Source organism: Saimiri boliviensis, chromosome 7 (genome assembly GCF_048565385.1).
Source record: "Saimiri boliviensis isolate mSaiBol1 chromosome 7, mSaiBol1.pri, whole genome shotgun sequence".
Lineage (NCBI taxonomy): Eukaryota > Metazoa > Chordata > Mammalia > Primates > Cebidae > Saimiri > Saimiri boliviensis.
Window position 1 is genome coordinate 6,282,452 of NC_133455.1, and position 19,078 is coordinate 6,301,529.

Genomic DNA, 19,078 nt, shown 5'->3' on the forward strand with positions numbered 1-19,078 from the left:
GAATGGCCACACTGCCTTCCAAAGTAGTTGAACTAATTTATACTCCCACCAACAGTGTAAAAGTGTTTCTATTTCTCCACATCCTCTCCAGCATTTGTTGTCTCCAGATTTTTTAATGTGCTTATTTAAAAATATTTTTTCTAGGCCTTATGTTGAAACTGATGCCCCGTTTCTTGGGAAATCCAAAGAATAGGCATTTCAGTATGTTTCCAGGTGGTACTTATAGACACTAACTTGTGCAAGCTATTCATTTTGAAGAGGGGAAAATAAACCCAGAGACCGTGTCCCAAGGAGTCAGTCATTGAAAGGCATGTGGAAGATGAGGATCCATCAAATGGATTAGGATGGAGTTGGAAAAATGCATGGGAAGAAATTCCATAAATGTGTGAAACAAAAATAACACAGTGTTTAAAGAAGGGTGGCATTATTAACAATGTCAAATTCTTTCATGGGCTCGGTCAAAATAAAAACTCAAGATATCCTCGGCTCAGCAAGATGGAGATTTTACTGACTTTGTTTTCTTTAAAGAATTCTCACTCTGTCATCCAGGCTGGAGTGCAGTGATGTGATCTCAGCTCACTGCAACCTCCAATTCCTGGGTTCAAGTGATCTTCCCACTTCAGCCTCCCTAGTAGCTGGGATTACAGGTATGCACCACTATGCCCAGATAATTTTTGTATTTTTAGCAGAGATGGGATTTTACCATGTTGGCCAGGCCGCCCTCAAACCACTGACCTCATCTGATGCACCTGCCTTGACCTCCTAAGTGCTGGGATTACAGGTGTGAGCCACCACACCTTGCCCAATTTTACTAATCTTAAGGAACAGTTTCAGTGGCATGATGGGAACCAAAAGAGACTGCAGTGGATTGTCTGCATTGGGAATGATCAGGAAAAGGGTTTTAGAAGTTAGTCTGAGAAGGGGAAGAGGGAGAGGAGATGGCTAACAGAGTCAGAGAGGTTGATTCTCCTTAATTTGGAAATGGCTTCAGTTTATTACAACCTTAATGAGAAAAAGCCATTAGGAAAGGAGAAAATGGAGGGAAAGGAACAATATGAATAGCACAGGTCTCAGTGAGTCCGGAGAGATGGACCAGACCATCCGTGGACACGCCCGTGTGAGAAAACCACTTCTGCTATCAATATTGATACAAACCCTTTCCTTCAAATGTTCTGTGGGAAGCAATCTCCGCTTATAGGTATTCAGTGTTGTTGGTAGCTACATAAATATGTCTACATCTTTCACAGTAAACCTAAAGCATAATTTTATAATATTTTAAAACCAATCCTTGATGACACCAATGACTTGGATTTAACAGATAGAACCAGGCATACGTATCTTTTACCTGGACTATTTTACTTCATCTGCCTAAATTAAATTGTAATGCCTAAAGACCTAATTTTGTCATGTTTAAGGCTATCAACAAATATCAGCCAGAATTATGCAGCAACAAATACAAACTGAACAAATTCTGGACTTGATTCTTTCCTTGGTGAATATTTGTCTTGTTAACACGTTTGACGGAGTCACAGAAACACCGTCGTTGAAGCGTATTTCTTTCCCTGCCATTTCCGGAGCCTCTTGTCCTCCTCAGCAGTTATAATTCGCAGTTCAAGGTTTGCCAGAGCAAAACGTTCCCCATGTAAGACTTCAAGCGCCTGTGTTTTGATTGTAGGTTTTAGGGAAGAGTGGTAGTTATTTGGGTTGATAAGGGAGATTTGAGTGAGGACATGAAGCTCTTATTTCTACTCTCTGCAGTTACTCCAGATTGAGAAGCCCCAAGTTACCTGCAATTTATCAGTTGCCCAAAGAACATGTTCCACTCCCTGACAAATTAACGTGCCCCATATGTCAGAGCTTGGTTTATAGATGGTTTGTCCTTTCTTATTTTTTATGTCATGTGAATGCGAGTTGAGGTCAGAAACTACTTTTTTCTCTCTCCATTTTGCATCAACACTTGAAAAAGGTCCCAAACACACACCCCTTCACTATCCAGGCTGGTAACCAAATGCATGAGGCAGGTTGGGTTAAACCAATAATTACTAATTCTGCTTGCTCTGCTTCCAAGGCACATAAGTGCCAATTATGAGACCCTTTAAATGCTCTTTGGAGGTAAGCCAATTGGCATTGCTAAAAATGAATGATGGGTACATAGGGATTCATTATACTTTTGTTTCTGCTTTTGTGTATGTTTGCAATTTTCCATAATAAAAAGTAAAAAAAATAAAATGAAATCAAATGCTTGAGAGCCAAATTAAGCAGTCACACATCATCTGCACCCTGGCTACACCAACCACTTTGCCATTCCCAGAAGGAACTCTGAGATTGAGATGCTGTATCTCATGCCTTTTTTTCTGCAATGTTATTTATGGGAGTGTCATGGGCTGGGCCCCCTGGATCTTTGCCTGTTGAGGAGACAGCATGACAGAAGGGGAAGACCACAGGCTTCGGAACTGACAGTTGTCCATGGGTGTGAGTGCTTCTCCTCTCGGTACTGGCCACGCAGCTTTCAGACAGTTACTTTTCTCCTAACCCAGGTGTTCTTATCAGCAAGCAGAGTTTACAGATGATATATCAACAGAATAACTTAATGTTTGCAAACATAACTCACAAACTCTGTTTGACTTTATAAAAGCTGGTTATTATTATTCAATAAAAGTAATTATACATGCTATTAATATATGCCAGCTAACCACCGTAAAGGCATGATGATGGATCATCTGTGGCCTCGGGACGAGGAATTGCTGTACCAACAATTTCTTGTTTATAAATGAGAAAACTGGTGATCAGAAGGGTGAAGCACATTGAACAAAGACACTCAACTGTGCTTGCCAAGGCCAAGTTTGAATCAAACGTGTCCCACACCTGCTTGTCACCTGATTCTGCACAAGCCGCCGGGACAGACAGAAGCTCTGTTGTAAATTTTCAAACCAGCCTTTGACCCAGAAACATATTACCTCTACAGAAGGCAAATTCCATTTAATCCAAGTTGAGAAAAAGGAAACTTCGCCACATCTTTCAGACTAGACAACCCAGGCCTATGGGACTTCCAGTTCATCAGAATGACTGAGAGGCCTGCGGGTTGATGGCAAAGTTGACCACAGTCTTCCTTTTATCCCAAGTTCTCTGCCCCTGGCCCCCCACCCGTGTGGGCTGCAGGAGGTGTCAGTGCTGGAAGGTGGGCCTTGGAAACAGAACCCACACAGGACATAATGACAAAGTGTGTCACCAGAACTGTACTAGTCACGAGTTGCAAACCTGGGATCAATGACTTTTCATTTTTTTAAGATTCCTTTATATGTTCTTTGCATTATCTTTTATTTTGTTAATTCTCTTATGCAATATCTTATATTTTTAAGATTTGCCTTAGTTGTTACAACCCTAAATTTGTGGCCTTTTGCAAATAAGTGTATCTACATAGACAAACATTATTCCTTTTGTTCACAAAGGTCAATACAACACAGAAGAGAGTGATTTACAGGGACTTGGAAAACAAACAGGGGAAGTTTTAATAAGGTTTTCAGTGAAGTCTGATACAATATGTTGAATTTATGCCATTTCAATATATTAGATACAAAAAGAAAATCACATTGCTTTGAAGGAATATACCTTTTATATCTGGATTTTGGTTGAAAGCCTAATAGAAAATAAATTGTCAAATGTGAGGAGATGGTAAATCTCATTAAATTGAACTGGGAAGTTATAGATAGCATTAAATAATTCACTTTCATCAAGAGAAGAGAAGAAAACATCAGAAACGAAACTATGTTTCTACTTTTCAAATGCTTGTGTTTGATTGTCTTCTTCAGATAAATATTCATATGAAATGCTTTTCTTCATCACTTCTGCAAATGACTCTCCAAAAGCCTTTTATTTTCTTTCATTGTTTTGAAGTGAACTGATATAAAGAGTGATGAAAACCTCTCCAGCCTTCTCAGACGGTGACTGGAACTGTTATGAGCTGCAGGTGATATTAGTAACTTCTGTCAGGTTTAATTATAGTTTTCTTACAGTGTTATTTATTTACTTATTTATTTTACTTTTTTAAGTTTTTATTTTTTTGAGACGGAGTCTCATTCTGTCGCCCTGGCTGGAGTACAGTGGTGCGATCTCTGCTCACTGCAGCCTCTGCCTCCCACGTTCAAGTGATTCTCTTGCCTCAGCCTCCCGAGTAGCTAGATTACAGGCCTGTACCACCATGCCTGGCTAATTTTTGTATTTTTAAATAGAGACGGGGTTTCACCATGTTGGCCAAGCTGATCTTAAACTCTTGACCTCAAGTGATCTACCCTCCTCAGTCTCCCAAGATGCTGGGATCATAGGCATGAACCACTGAGCCCAAAGTGTTTTTCATGTACGTGACTCTCACCATTGGAAACATTGCTCAGATTGTTTGCCTAAATAATGAGTCAACAATTTCCCTAGATAGAGTGCCTAAATAGCGAATTAAGGGTAGTGTTGTTTTGGCACTTACGTCTGAGTCAGAATATGCAGCTTTAGTGATTTACAGAATTAGGGTCTCTCTATGAAGTCAAATCTTGGGATACAATTTCTACTGTGCAGAAGAGGTTAATCTGAAGCAAACGGGACTAGGCGTCCTGGGTCCTAAAGAAGCAGTGTCTCGTAAGACCCATGGAGATCCAGCAAGAGGAGTTGCTCATGCCATGACGTCTGACCACGGCTAACATCAGCCCTTAGACTCTCCATTAGTCTGTTTCTGGGTACGAGTAATTGGCCCATTGCACTATGGTGGCTGTTGAATTCAAAATGTAGAATTACATAGGGTCTGAACAATAGATTCTAATAATTCATTCTTTTTCTTGAAGAGAGGGATATATGTAAAGTCAGAGGTTGATTTGTTTAGGGACTTTTTTTCTAGGTAGGTGAAACTTGAAAAGACCATTGGCTATAATCCCCAAAGTTCTCATGCAATGAGACCAAAATTGTCCAGAAATGTTTGTTATGGGGAGTCTGGTGAAGATGCCATGCCCATCAATCAGTAAGGGTAGGGGCAGGGACTACCGTTTGAAATAACCTAAGGGTCACATTAAAATAAGCACGCTCAGAAATAACAATCACAACAAAGAGAAAAGCCATTATGAGTGGATGCCAGACACGTATAGAAACTGAAAGGAAGAATGAGTATAATAAAGCAGGTGAAAACAAAACAGGAATTAGACAGGATGTTGGTTCTACAGGTTGGGAGGAGCAGTCTGCTCTCTGAAGTTGTACTGTGATAACTCTAGAGGATCTTTGAAAACATCATTTTCACACCTTTTGCTGAAATAGCCTCCATATCATGTAGAATTCTGAATTTCTACACTAAGTTCCAAACTGTGAATGCATTGCTGTATTCGTTCTTAGCCAAATGTCATACGGTCGCTTCCAAAAGCGTTCCAGGGAGTTTATTCCTGACACCTCTTTGGGCCAATGAATTCTCCTGATTGAAGATCACGAAGGATCTGTTTAGAAAGATGTGGTAGGAAGGTAACCTGAACCTGTTGACTATGGGACTGTCATGTCCCTGTGCAGCAAAGAAGAGTCTTGTATCAGAGGTGAAAGCCCTATTTAAATGAACCTTCTAGTTATCAAGTCACAGGGGGCGACTCACATGTCCTTGAAGGAGCAGACCAAATAGACAATAAGGACCAAATAGGCATTGGCTAAATGATCTCAAAGTTTTCTGAAAATTTTGTTATTTTTAACTTAAGAATGCCATTGGTCATTTGGAGCTTACATGGACTCACCCCAAATTCTTTCTTGGAAAAGATCCAAAAACCCTCTATTGGTTTTTGGATGGCATTTTAACTGAAGAATGCCACTGGCCATTCTTTTTTTTTTTTTTTTTTGAGACGTAGTTTCACTCTTGTTACCCAGGCTGGAGTGCAATGGCGTGATCTCGGCTCACCGCAACCTCCGCCTCCTGGGTTCAGGCAATTCTCCTGCCTCAGCCTCTTGAGTAGCTGGGATTACAGGCACGCACCACCATGCCCAGCTAATTTTTGTATTTTTAGTAGAGACGGGGTTTCACCATGCTGACCAGGATGGTCTCGATCTCTTGACCTCGTGATCTACCTGCCTCGACCTCCCAAAGTGCTGGGATTACAGTCGTGAGCCACCGCACCCGGCCACCACTGGTCATTCTTAAGCTAAATAACCTTTCAATCTTTCATCCTTTCAATCTTTACAAAAGGTTAGGAATGACAATATCAGTGTAGTTTTTGAATAAGTGGTGATACCTTACTGGGTTCTTTTATAGTAGTTTCTGTGAAGTGTGTGCCTCAGCCACTTGATGTAAAAGTTGGTGTGCAGCAGGTTGGAAACACAAAACCAAGTCATTTTTAGCGACGATTAGGGCTTTAGTTATTCAGGAAGAAAATGTTTCCTACATCCTGATAATAGAAATACAAGAATAATGCATAGTTAAGTCCCATGTAGAGTGGAAGGAAGCTGGATAAAATTTAACAGAAGGTGTTCAAGGGAGTTTTGAGGCTTTTGTTTCTTGTTAGGTCCCTCTTTTTCAGTGTATTTGAATATTCTGTTTTTGAAAGTTGACACATGACCCCCAAATAACCTCAGCGATCTCTTTAAAGTTTTCTTATCGATCTTCACATAAGATAATAACCTATCAGCCTGCACCAGGCTGAATAGTTTCATGAAGACACTTAGCTAATATCCCTGTGAAATTATTACTGAAAAGGGCTCCTGATCCAGACCCTAACAGAGGGTTTTTGGACCTCGTGAAAGAATTTGGGGTGAGTCCATAGAGCAAAGTGAAAGCAAGTTTATTAAGAAAGCAAAGAAATAAAAGAATGGTTCCGCTCCTTAGACAGAGCAGCACCATAGGCGGTGAGACAGAGTATGCTTAGGGTTGCTTCTTGATTATATGCTGAACAAGAAGTGGATTACTCGTGAGTTTTCTGGGAAAGGAGCGGTCAATTCCTGGAACTGAGAAAGAGTTCACCCCCTTCTCAGCCTTATAGGGTAACTTCCTGATGTTGCCATGGCATCTGTGACCTGTCATGGTACTGGTGGGAGTGTCCTTTAGCATGCTAGTGCGTGATAATGAGCAGTGAGGATGACCAGAGTCACTTTTACAGTGGGATTTGGCTGGCTTCTTTACAGCAACCTGTTTTATCAGCGGGGGCTTTATGGCCTGTGTCTTGTGCCGACCTCCGGTCTCATCCTGTGACTAAGCATACCTACCCTCCTGGGAATGCAGCCCATAGGCCTCAGCTTTATTTTATCCAGTCCCTGTTCAAGATGGAGTCACTCTGGTTCAAATGCCTCTGACAAAATCATCTGGTGCCACCAAGCAGCTGTCTCAGGAGAACCAGAGATTTTATGAGGGCAAGGTACAACCCGTTTGTTTTTCCCATTTTCTCCTTTAAAAATCAGGGACTAAACACTGATCTCTTCCAATTGTTAGCAGAAAGGGGTCCCAGTCCACACCCCAAGAGAGGGTTCTTAGATCTCCACACAAGAATGAATCAAGGCGAATTCACAGAGTACAGTGAAAGCAAGTTTATTAAGAAAGTCAAGGAATAAAGAATGGCTACTCCATAGGCGGAGCGCAGCGTGGGATGCTCAGCTGCTTATACTTATCATTACTTCTTGACTATATGCTAAACAAGGGCTGTATTCTTCATGAGTTTTCCAGGACAGGGGTGGGCAATTCCCAGAACTGAGGCTTCCTCCCCTTTTTAGACCATATAGGGTAACTTCCTGGCATTGCCATGGCATTTTTAAACCATCACAGGTGCTGATGGGAGTGTCTTTTTAGCAGCTAACCCATTATCATTAGTGTATAATGAGCAGTGTGTGCAACCACAGGCCACTTTCGTTGCCATCTTGGTTTTGGTGGGATTTGGCCAACTTTATTACCACAGCGTGTCTTATCAGCAAGGTCTTAGTGTCCTGTATCTTGTGGCCAACATCCTATCTCATCCTGTGACTTAGAATGCCTAATCTCCAGGGAATGCAGCCCAGTAGGTCTTAGCCTTATTTTACCCAGGCCCTATTTAAGACAGGGTTGCTGTGGTTTGAATGCCTCTGACACACGACCATTCTGAATTTTTCCAGAGATTTATTACTTGGTAATTTAGTTAGAGTCATAACCTTAAGGTTACAGCTGACCAGTTAACACCAAGACTGGTAGAACAGCTTATTTAGATTCCATATGATTTCTGCTTTGTATGGGTCTCATTTTTCATAACAGCCACTTCTCTAGAAAGTAGAGGTGCATATATTAGAGTAAGAACTTTATTTAGGGGATAGCTTATACTATCCCCGAAAAGTAACTTTGTATTTGTACATGTGTTTTCCTCTGAGATCTTTGATCTTGGCTAATGCACAAGTTCTAGTGAGTGTATTAAATTAGGCTGTCCTGGCTAATTGCACCTCAAATAAAAGGATGTATTCTAAATAATAGCTCGAACACATGGTAGCATGTCCTGTGAGATAACTGTCTTAATTTTTGTGGTATAATGCATCAATAAGTAATATTGGGTCAGGGTTTTCAAAGTGAGTTTCAAGTAAATGTGAGTGAGGGACAGACAGTTCTGACACTGCCATTGCAAAATTATGACTAGGACAGTGAGAGAGATCTGGCCTCACCAACTCCACCTTGCTTCTAACCTCCAAGCTGTCCTTGTTCATTTCTAGCTGTAGGCTGAACTAACTTTGCGAGGAACTTAGTTTACAGTTTAAAAGAAAGACGATAACAGCTCCTTTCCAAAGCAAACCCCCTTCTTGCCTGTGGACCGTCAGACTGCCTTTGCAGGACTAACAAATTAGCCACAAGATGAGAAGTTACGGTTTAGGAGTCATGCAGCCGGAGGCTACAGGATGCTGCCCCTCCTTAAATTGCTCCTGGGGATAGCATCACTATTGTAAAACCTAAGATGGGTGCTTATTTTGCAGACCCTGAACTTGATGGCTCAGCTGGCACCACCCAAATCAATAAACTGGTTCTTCTGGTCTTGGAGCCCCCACCCAGGAATTGACTCAATGCAAGAGGACAGTTTGACACCCTGTGATTTCATCTCAGCCACAACCAATCAGCTCTGTGGACTCACTGGCCCTTCTAACCCAACAAAGTGTCCTTAGAAACTCTGATCCCTGAACACCCGGGGAGACTGATTTCAGTAATACAACTCCTGTCTCCTGCACAGCTGACTCTTGAGTGAATTACTCTTTATTGCAATTCCCCTGTTCTGATAAACTGGCTCTGTCTAGACAGCAGGCAAGGTGAACCCGTGGGACTGTTACAGTTCCATAACTGAGTGAAGACAGCCATGAGGCTTTGCGTCTTCCAGCTGGAGCGGGAGAAGGGCAGGATTCAGTGTTGTAGGGGTAAGTGGTAAGTAGAAATATGAGAGGAAGACAGCGACAGCATACCATGAGAGGTTAACAGGCTCACTGAAAGTATTGTGTGTTCTCAGTCAGTAATAGTGCCTGGAACTGCATGAGGAACCATGAGATTGCGTGAAGATAATTCCTAAATGATGTCTACTGGCTGATGTATTATTAAACAAATGTGTGCACATCCATCTCATGGACCCACAGTAATACTACAAATGACTCTAATACCCATCGGTAGGTGATACTGGCCCCTCATATGGTTTTTAAGTGACTTGACATATTGTAAAGAACTAAGAACAGGGCCTAGGTCACAGTAGTGAGTGATGAGTTTTAGGGGCTGATATTATTGCTATTATTATTAGAAGAACCTCATATAATAAGTATAAGTTCTTCTAGGGCAGAACCTCTGTATCTTTTTTCTTCATCTCTCTGTTTGCTCTGAGAGCCCATCTGCTTGATCCTCCACACACGTTCACCACATGGATGGAATTCTTCCCATTTTTAGAAGAAAGGAGGATATTTCTGATGAACAATAGTGGTGAAAGGCCTTAACGTATTCTCCTTTCAAAAATAAATGACCAGTATAATACAAAAAGTGAGAGAGAAAGAGATGGAGGAAAGAATCCCACCAGCCTTCATTTTCCAGGCCAGGCCATTTCTCGAAAACCTCTCTGCTGAGTGTTTACTTTTTCAAGTTGTATTAAAATAGCTGACTTAATGTTCGCTCAGAATTTTTACACAGGAATCCACTGACAAGAACATTGAACTCCCTTTGCATATTCAGCTGCCCACAGCTACCCGGTGCTCCCTTACTCCTTTAATCTGCATATGAAAGAGACCAAGGCAGGAGCAGGGAGAGAAGGGAAGGGCCCTCTTGCTCTTTGTCTAAGCCCTGAATGTGCTTCTGTGAGGGCAAGGGCATTGGGGGCTTGGGCGCCAGTCACCACATTTTGACCTTGTGTGGACTCCTCTCCTGGCCCAGACAAGGGCTTCACAAGGTGAAGACCCTGCTCTCGGCCTTGGCCACTACTGAATCGACCTTTGAAAAAAACTGTAACAGAAAATTACTACATTGAAAGAGCTAACAAACTCCATCTTGCTTCTAACTTCCAAACTGTCATTGTTCATTCCTGGGCATACGCCAAACTAAATTTAGGAGAAATTTAGTTTATAGTTTAACTTTAAAACAAAGACTACAGAAGACCTTTCCCAAAACAAATCTCCTTCCTGCCTGGGCACTAGGCTGTCTTTGCAGGCTAACAAATTAACCACAGGATTAGAAATTACGATTTAGGGACTATGCAGCTACAAGATTCTGACCCTTTCCAAATTTCTCCTGGAGATAACATCACTACTGAAAAACCTAAGGTGAATGCTTGAGATGTTTTGCAGGCCTTGTACTTGGTGGTTCAGCTGATAAGGCCCAGATCTATAAACTGGGTGGTCTGGTGTTGTGTCCCCCGCCCAGAAACTGACTCAGCACAGGAGTTCAGCTTCAACTCCTTATGATTTCATCTCGACCCAACCACCCAGTTCTCCCCACTTCCCAACCTTTTACTCACCAAATTTTCCTTCAAAACTCTGACCCCCGCATTTTCTGGGAGACTGATTTGAGTAATAATAAAACTCCAATATCCCCCATACAGCTGGCTATGCATAAATTAAACGCTTTCTCTGTCGCAATTCCCCTTTCTCGGTAACTTGGTTCTGTCTAGACTTCGGACAACCTGCAGGACAGTTGGACTACGGGATGTGGAACAGAAGGTCACGGGCTCTAGTCCCTGCTCAGCTACTCGCTCAGGTGTGTAAGTGTCTCAGCTTCCACCATAACCTGGAGTTTTCCTGGAGCACTCCGTCATTCACTAAAGTTGTGTTTGTTGAGCATGTACTGAGCACTCATACAGCCTGCCCTCCAGGAGCCCACAGCTTAGCAGAAAGAAGAGATGTGAACAAGAGCAACAGTTGTCGTGATTATCAGTGTGGGAACGGTCATAGCCTCCTCACTTTGTCAGAATAACAAGTCTTTTTTTTTTTTGCAAAGCCAGCTCCAGAGTTGAAACTGCTCCTCTTCTCGCGGCTTCCATTTCTGCAGCCCCCAACTCAGAATCTGGGCTCCTCAGCCTTTGCACCGATGCAGGGAGTTGCAGTTTCGGGATATAAAGATCAGCCCCACTGTCTCCAGAGACTTCTATCAGTGCCCTGATGAGGCCATTTTTACTCATGGGAAAGGCCCTTTGCAGGTGTTCATGACATTTTTGTTAAACATTTAGTAGTGTTTCAACAATTACTTCCATGAGGTGGGCGGGAAACAAGAGAAAAAGGAAAGAAGAGAGAGTTGAAAATGAAGATGTTTATTTAAAAAAAAAATCCAAATTTGTATTCAACCAGAAAAATATTGAGATTGGTACTAGCAAAAAGTAAGCTGAAAAGGTAAGGTCCAGCCACTTTATTTCACAGTACTTTACAGTCAAAAGACATTCATTCTCTCAAATATGCCTATGCCTGTTACTTCCATGTGTAAGGCAACTTTAAGAATTTAGGGATTATAACAGAGAGCAAGATAATTTCCATTATGAAAAACAACAACAATAAAATCCGAAATCACGACTTGCAAACTTGTTTGTGATAGTAATGATTATTCAGCCATCCTAAATTCCACATAATGCAGTAAAAATGGCTGTGAGTCGACACTCACTGAAAACGTATATGTATAATTAGATTCATTCAATTCAGATCTGGATTTCAATAACACCAGACTAGGGGAAACATGCTTATTTTCCAAATCTTACTCTTTAAACCAGCTTCATTTAAATGCAATCTCTTTTTTAAAATATCTCGGTCATTTTAATATTGAAATTAATAGGAAAAACAAGTAATTTTATATGAAGCTTTCCAGAAAGCCCTTCATACCTGGTCTGCTTGTAGCTGTGAATGTAAAATAGTGTTTTAGAATTTCATCAGCTGAATGAGCAGAACAGATTTAAATGCATGCATAATTATTTTACACAGTACACCTGGTAGCTTTGATTTCTCACACTGGAGTTAATTTTCTTTCTTTTTTTTTTTTTTCAATTTAGGATGGGTTTATTAGGATATAATCCCATCACAAATTGAGGAGCATCTGTATATCACTTTGGGTTTCTAATGTAGATTGCATTTCCCCATGTAATTCTAGGTCTAGCTACATAAGCACTTCTAAAAGTTAAGTGTTATCTTATGTTCTAAAAGTTATTTTGGAAATATTATACCAGTGGAAGAGGAGACTTCAAACTGATGGCGTCATACGGTTTCAAAGACACCATGACTTTTTGATGAATTACCACTATGTAGTTCAGAGATTGCAAACTGGTGGTTTTCAGATAAAATTCACCCTATATTATTTTCCTCTTAAAATTCTCTGTGTTTAAATTTAATTTTAATTAAATTACCAACATTTCGTAATAGTGGGATCTCAGGTAAACATTAATATTCTACCCTTCTCTGCTTTTGTTAGAAGATTTGCTCACCTTTGGCCTGAGTCTTGTAGGGAAACAGTCAGCCTCAGCTGACAATGCACCTTTTGAGCCTGCAGGAGCTTTGAGGTTCAGTGTGGTCCCTGTGGTTCCCCACACCTCACACTTTACCAGTTGCTTTTCACACAAGTATTGGAGTTTATCACCCCAAGATTTTAAAGCTTGTTGTGCTAGGCTACCATCTGAGCTCATTCAGAACCAAACCCAATGCACAATGTTCCTGTCTGCTGATTCCTATAGTAATTGATAATTTATAGCATAGAATGTTTGAAAAATTTTGAAGTGTTGTGAGTTTTCTTTACCACTGATGTCAATAAAATCAGGAGCAGAAGCTGCAGCCCAGTTTCTTTCTTTCTGTTTCGTTTTGTTTGCTTGTTGGTTTTGAGATGGAGTCTCACTTTGTCACCCAGGCTGGAGTGCAGTGGTATAATCTCCGCTCACTGCAACCTCAGACTCCCCAGCTCAGGTGATTCCCCTGCCTCAGCCTCTCAAGTAGCTGGATTACAGGCATGCACCACCACCCTGGGCTAACTTTTGTATTTTAAGTTGAGATGGGGTTTCACCATGTTGGCCAGGCTGGTTTTGAACTCCTGACCTCAGGCGATCCACCCACATTTTGGCCTTCCAAAGTACTGGGATTACAGGCATGAGCCGCCACGGATCACCTGAGGTCAAGAGTTCAAGACCAGCCTGGCCAACATGGCAAAATCCCTATAAAAAATATAGGTGGCACGAGTCTGTAATCCCATCTATTTGGGAGGCTGAGGCACGAGGAACCCAGGGAGTAGAGGTTGCAGTGAGGTGAGATCACGCCATTGCACTCCAGCCTGGGTGACAGAGAAAGACTCTGCCCCTGGGGGAAAAAAAAATTGAACTCAAATGCCTGGAAGCGAGTGCTGTCTAAAGGGAAAGAAATTGAAATATTGGGAGTCTTGCGAAACATTATTAAAGTCTCACTCGACTGATATTGGCCCAGAGTGTCATTTTAAAACAAAAACTGATGTGCCTACCTGGGATCTATCCAACAGTTACTGGGTATGTTGCATAACTGTTCTACTGCGGGAGACCCTCAGCATAGTTTGAATACTGTTCCTACGTCTTGAGTAATATCTTACTTCACAGACATCTACACACACTTATTCTGCACCTTTGGGAAACTCAGCATAGTGTTAAATCCCTAATGAGCTCAATGCCAGTCCAGAGCTCATCCCTGACAGCAAGGTCTCGACCAAGGAAGGACCTCTAGGTATTGTTTTATGCCTTCAAATCAGCTTCAAATACTGCTCCCATCATAAGCAGCTGCTTCTGAAAACAAAAATTATATCTGGTATTATGATTAAGAATGCAAATTCTGGAGCTAGACTGCCTTGGCTTACATTTCAACTTTAATGGCTTAACGACTCAATCTCTGTGTCTGTTTCTTCTTCTGTAAAATGGGATGGATGATATTATAACTTCCTTCACAGGCTTGGTGGGAGGGTTAGGTCTAAGAATACTTGCACAGCATTCTATCTGTGTCGGCAGCAATAGCAAAGAAGCACTAACAAACCCCACAGTGTTGTCGGTAAAGGGCTGGGAGCATGGGTCCGGTCTGTTTACAGAATGTGATGTAGCCAGGGTGAGCATAGAATGAGGAAATATCGGAAAAAGTGCATGCGTGTACATATAAAACCAAAATGAGTTGCAGGAAGATCTCAGGAGTAGGCCAGTGTGGGCGGGGAAGAGCTGCAGAGAAGCCTTTAGCAACAGCCCTTCCTGACTGTGATTTCTCTTGGTGTTTTTAATAATGATAGACACAGGCTTCCTTCTGGACGAGAGAAAAATGAGACTGGAATGCAAGCAGAGTGCAGGTCTGATTTAACATGCCCTTGCATCTGAGAGCATTTGCCCATCTTTAAAATCCTCCTGTGGAGAAGTTCTACTTCCAAAAACAAAGAAATTAAAGGGAATGTGACATTTTTGTTGAGACAGGGAAGAATGGAGTTTACTGAGATCTTTGTGTCCTTTCATAGCCTGGGTTTTAGAAATGGAGGCGACATGACGTGTGTGTGAAGCTTGATCGCTGCAGATGGACTGAAGTGGCTAGACAAGGACGCATTAGGGATGCCAACCTCGTGTTAAATAGAAAAAGGAGTGAGATTAATGGAGGCAAATATATATATATATACGAGCCTTTATATTTTATTTTTAGTGTTCTGACCAAAATGAATAAAAATGACAGCTTCTTCCCTGGCGATATCTGAGCATTTGGATCATTTCCTTCTAACCTGTGTCTTCTCTTTATTCCAGAGCCAGTTCTGCACTTCTGTTTAAAGCTCCTCAATGGTGGAAGTTGGGAGGGAAGGATTTCTAGCCAGAAGAAATAACGTGAGCGAAGGTATGGCTACATAGACCACCAAGAAAGTAAGGAGAGAAACCATTGTGGAGGTAAAAGCCTTCGTCTCTGACATGTGCTAAGGTCACATTTCTTTTTTGATGGAAATAGCCTTTTCTGCTAGACCATGGAAGATGAAGACAACAGTGATGAAAGAGCCAAAGGAGCCCTTCAAAAGGGCTTGATGCATTGGCATTGAAAACATGCCACTTCAGGTTGCAACCCAGCTGACCCCCGTTTCCTGCCAAGCTGAGTACAAGGTCTTCTTTCAGCACAAAAACTGCTTCTAAGATGTTTTCGCAGGACTTTACAGCTCATTTGATCTTTATACTCACCCTATCTTAATGGTTATCCCTTTTAGCCATGGTGCTGAGCACAAAAGTACCTCCATAGAAGATATTTAGTTGTGGTACTGCAGATGCAATCAGAAAGCTTACATGTTGCTGTCTGCTTTCGCCGATATGTGAAATACAGTTCACACATGGACGTAGCACACAGTCATGTCAAAAAGAATGGCAGCCTCTCTCAGAAAATAGATTTAATTTAAATGCTCTACAACACAGCTTTCCATTGGATAGCAAACCCTTATGTCAGTATCAGCTTTATTAGCTGTCTACAGATTATTCATTACTTAGTGGAGCTGAAGTGCCACAAACCTAATAATTTATACTGTTCTTCTTTTCACTATTTCTCTTTGGACAGCAAACTCATATTTAGCAGTAATTCATCAACTCCATCTTCTGATGGCTGTCTCCCTACCCACTATATACTTACTTTACTGAATGAGTGCCCACTGAGTCCATCATTAGGCTTTTTGTTAATGGTATGTCTGTAAAAAAAAAAAAAAAAAAAAAAAAAGGTCAAAATCATGTAATCAGTGTTTGTGATAATTTTTAAGATGAGATAAAATAAAATGCATTGAAAATACAATCTAGAAATTTATTCTGTTGAGGTTCTGGGAGCATTCCTCATTATAATGGTTAATTTTATGTGTCAATTTGATTGGTTTAAGGGATGTCCAGATAGCTGGTAAAGTTTTAGCCCATAAGCATGAAAGACATACGGTCTCAATCACCATAAACAAGAATGATGAGATCTCAAAAGAGCAAATCTTCTTAAGTCTGAAATTCCAAAAACCATGATCTGGAAGGATTAAAATTCTGAAAATATAAGTATGGGAAAATAATTTTAAAATTATTAAAAAGGCATTTATTTACATTTTAAAAATGGGATTTGTTTAAGAAATGTATTAAACCATGGCAGAACACTGTGTAGACCACTTTACACAATAAAATAGGCCACAGTAACACACATATTTTTGCCAAGTATAAACACTCAGACATACTAAGGACAGTTGCAAGGGTAAGCAGTTATGAGAAGGTGAACCCTATTCATGAAGACACTTGTATAAGTAATTTTTAGAGTTTTAGAATTGAGGAATTTAGACTTCAAGGATTTTGACCTTAAGGAATTCTGGCTTTTTAGGATTTCAACATTTGGGATGATGGTGTTGGAGACCGTATCTTCTGGGATTGTGATTGGCACCTATGTGGAGGGCAAGTTAGATATTAAATTTGAGTTCAATTGAACATGGACACAAACAATGGTCCCCAATCTATATAGATGCATAGATTTAAGAGGATATTTATTATGGGATTTCAACAGTCACCAGGTTGTGTGAGTCCCCTGAGGTATTCATGGAGCATTGTTTCAGAGAAATCTCTATTTCAATCTATTCCTATATGTTAGTTATTGAAAAACAACAGAAAATCACAAAAAGAGGTTGACATTTTTGTGTTCCTTGAGCCCTTTCGTGAAGGGCCCTGGTGACTTGACATCACGCCAAACAACTCCTTACAAGAAGAGCTGGGGTCCCAGACTGCACTGAAGCTTCATGAGACCTCTCCTCGTCTGTGCACGGAAGAGTGTCCAACTCTGGAGCCCAAGCTGTTACTTCCTAGTCTGGTGGTGAATCCTCCATAGTCTGGTGAGTGTAAATACACACACACACACACACACACACACACACACACATATTTTTTCCCTTCTCCCTTTCCCATTGCAATTTGCTTATTAAATCGTTTGCTTATTATATTTACATTGCCATTTACGTGGGATGAATCTTGCTTACACTTAAGGGTATTGTGTGTGTGCTTTTTCTTCTCCCCTTGTGCTTTTCATGCACAGAACAACCTAATAGATCTATCTTCACACTGGAAGTGGGCATTATCTAATCTGCTGGCAGCCTGAATGGAACAAAAAGGCCGAGAAAGGCTGACTTTTCCCTTTTTCTTCTTGAACTGGGATATCTGTTTTATCCTGCCCTAAGACATTGGAAGGAGTGGTTATTGGGACTTCCTACCACAGGCATTATACCAGTGGCCCAGTTCTCCATCCTTTGGACTTAGATTGAGAGTTACACCCTACCCTGCTTCTCCAGCCTCCAGATTCAGACTAAATCATATCACTGATTTCCCGGTTTTTCATCTTACAAATGACGCATTCTAGGATTTTTCAATCTCTGTAACTGTGTGAATGAATTCCCATTTAAAAATATCCTCTTAAATCTACACATCTGTATCTATATATTATATCTGTCTATCTACCTATCTATCCATCTATCCATCCATCCATCCTTCCATCCATCCATCCATCCATCCATCCATCCATCCATCCATCATATTGGTTTGTTTCTCTGGTGAACCATTAATACCTTTTTACTATAAGACTCAATAACTCATGATGGACACTTTAAACTGGTCACCCTAACGCCATCCTCCTGCTTCTCCTTTTTTATTTTTGAGATGGAGTCTTGCTCTGTTACCAAGCTGGAGTGCAGTGGCATGATCCCAGTCCACTGCAACCTCTGCCTCTCAGGTTCAAATGATTCTCTTCCCTCAGTCTTCCAAGTAGCTAGGACTACAGTCATGCACCACCATACCCAGCTAATTTTTGTATTTTTAGTAGAGATTGGGTTTCCCCATGTTGTCCAGGATGGTCTTGATCTCTTGACTTTGTGATCTGCCTGCCTCAGCCTCCCAAAATGCTGGGATTACAGGTGTGAGCCACTGCGCCCAGCCTCCTTCTTTATCTTTCTTTACTACACAGACTGAGAAGCAAAAGTACTTTGCTGATTCTCTTGCAATGAAGCATCATATGACCCAATTAAAGCCACTTATGAATATTTTTAGGGAAAGCAGCTCTATTCAAATTAAAAACAAAGGTTTATGAGAATAAGGCTGTTGGTACTATCCTTTTTCACCTCCTTGGAATACAGATGTAAAGTGGTGATAGAGCAGCTGTTTCATACCCAGGAGTAGAAGCTGTTTCATATAACAGGAGTCAACTACTGAAGCTAGTGAAGACAGAGAGAAGGAGCCTGGGCTCTTGAATGCATTATGAGCCAGTGCACCACCGATGGCCAATATCCACACTTCCTTTTCATAAAACCATTACTTTTTAAATATATTTATAGTATTTAATATGGATTTACATTAGCTGGAGTTGAAAACAAAATCTCATGTTACCTCCTCCTCATCGAAAGCCTTGGGCTTAATTCTGTCAATAAAGCTATTTCTAAAATCAACACTTTCCTAATTATTTCTCTCCATGACACCTAGAAAACTCCACTAACCATCAAGAAACACAGATACAGCAGTGTACGGTGGAAAGATAACGAGCTTGAGTCTGGTTACCATAGGCTGAATCTTGATTTAGCTGCTCGTAGTTAAAGCCAGATGCAGTGCTTCTCATGATGCAGTTACGGCTCCCGCCACCACTGTGTGAATTGCTTTATTTCTCTGTTGTTCTGTGTCTGTGAACTCATATG